The sequence below is a fragment of the Arachis hypogaea genome, chromosome 3, assembly GCF_003086295.3.
Source record: "Arachis hypogaea cultivar Tifrunner chromosome 3, arahy.Tifrunner.gnm2.J5K5, whole genome shotgun sequence".
Lineage (NCBI taxonomy): Eukaryota > Viridiplantae > Streptophyta > Magnoliopsida > Fabales > Fabaceae > Arachis > Arachis hypogaea.
In genome coordinates, this window is record NC_092038.1 from 75,668,530 (window position 1) to 75,670,527 (window position 1,998).

Below are 1,998 nucleotides of genomic sequence, written 5' to 3' on the forward strand. Positions count from 1 at the left end.
CTTTTTTAATGTCAATAGCTTGACAGGAAGCTCTTATAGAGCTTCACAGATGCTCAGAGCATGGTTGTGGCCTCCCAACACCAAATTTAGAAGTTGAATGTGAGGGCTCTATCTTACTTTGTATTGAGAGAAGCTTTTCATGATTCTTCTCCATGTTTACAGAAGAAGATCCTTGAGTCTTGAACACAAGGTAGTCCTCATTCAATTGAAGGACTAACTCTCCTATGTCCACATCAATCACAGCCCTTGTTGTGGCTAGGAAGGATCTTCCAAGGATGATGGATTCATCCTCGTCCTTCCCAGTGTCTAGGATTATGAAGTCAGCAGGGACGTAAAGGCCTTCAACCTTCACTAAGACATCCTCTACAAGTCCATAAGCCTGTTTCATTAATTTGTCTGCCATCTCTAGTGAGATTCTTGCAGCTTGTACCTCAAAGATCCCTAGTTTCTCCATTACAGAGAGTGGCATGAGGTTGATACCTGACCCCAGGTCACACAGAGCATTTTCAAAGGTTATGGTGCCTATGGTTCAATGTATTAAGAACTTTCTGGGATCCAGTTTCTTTTGAGGCAATGTTTACTAAATCTATGAATTCAGTTCATTGATGAGCAATGGAGGTTCATCCTCCCAAGTCTCATTACCAAATAACATGGCATTCAGCTTCATGATTGCTCCCAGATACAGAGCAACTTGCTCTTCAACAATGTCTTCACCCTCTTCAGAGGAAGAATATTCATCAGAGCTCATGAATGGCAACAGTAAGTTCAGTGGAATCTCTATGGTCTTTGTATGAGCCTCAGATTCCTTTGGTTCCTCAATAGGGAACTCTTTATTGATCATTGGATGTCACTTGAGGTCTTCCTCACTGGGAATCACTGCCTTTTCACTCTCTCCAAGTTCGGCCACTTTGGATGTGGTTATGGCCTTGCACTCTCTTTTGGGATTCTCTTCTGTATTGCTTGGGAGAGTACTAGGAGGAGTTTTAGTAACTCTTTTACTATGCTGACCCACTTGTCCCTGTAAATTTCTGATGGAGGACCTTGATTCAGTCATGAAACTGAGAGTGGCCTTAGATAGATCAAAGACCATATTTGCTAAGCCAGAGAGGCTCTGCTCAGAATTTTCTATCTGTTGCTGAGAAGATGATGGAAAAGGTTTGCTATTACTAAACCTATTTCTCCCACCATTATTGTTATTGAAGCCTTGTTGAGGCTTCTGTTGATCCTTCCATGAGAAATTTGGATGATTCCTCCATGAAGGATTATAGGTGTTTCCATAGGATTCTCCCATGTAATTCACCTCTTCCATTGCAGGATTCTCAAGGTCATAAGCTTCTCCTTCTGAGGAGGCTTCTTTAGCACTGCTGGATGCAGCTTGCAATGCTGTCAGATTCTGAGAAATCATATTGACTTGCTGAGTCAATATTTTATTCTGAGCCAATATGGCAGTCAGAGTATCAATCTCAAGAACTCCTTTCTTCTGAGTCATCCCAATATTCACAATATTTCTTTCAGAAGTGTACCTGAATTGGTTATTTGCAACCATCTCAATGAGTTCCTGGGCTTCTGCAGGTGTGTTCAGATGAAGAGATCCACCAGCAGAATGGTCCAATGACATCTTGGACAACTCACACAGACCATCATAGAATATGCATATGATGCTCCATTCTGGAAGCATGTTAGAAGGACACCTTTTGGTTAATTGCTTGTATCTTTCCCAAGCTTCATAGAGGGATTCACCTTCCTTCTGTTTGAAAGTTTGGACGTCCACTCTAAGCTTGCTCAACTTTTGAGGTGGAAAGAATTTGGTCAAGAAAGCGTTGACCAACTTGTCCCAAGAGTTCAGGCTTTCTCTAGGTTGTGAGTCCAACCATGTCCTAGCTCTGTCTCTTACAGCAAAGGGGAAAAGCATAAGTCTGTAGACCTCGGGATCGACCTTATTGGTCTTAACAGTATCACATATTTGCAAGAATTCAGCTAAGAACTGATGAGGATCTT

General features: G+C 41.9%; 1 non-coding gene across 1 annotated transcript; it reads left to right on the forward strand.

Annotated features, from left to right (window-relative positions):
• The first annotated feature begins 1,672 nt into the window (after window positions 1–1,672).
• LOC112793536 (small nucleolar RNA R71) lies at window positions 1,673–1,780 on the forward strand. The gene has a single exon (XR_003198225.1). It is a non-coding gene; the product is annotated as a small nucleolar RNA R71 (small nucleolar RNA).
• Window positions 1,781–1,998: the final 218 nt, after the last annotated feature.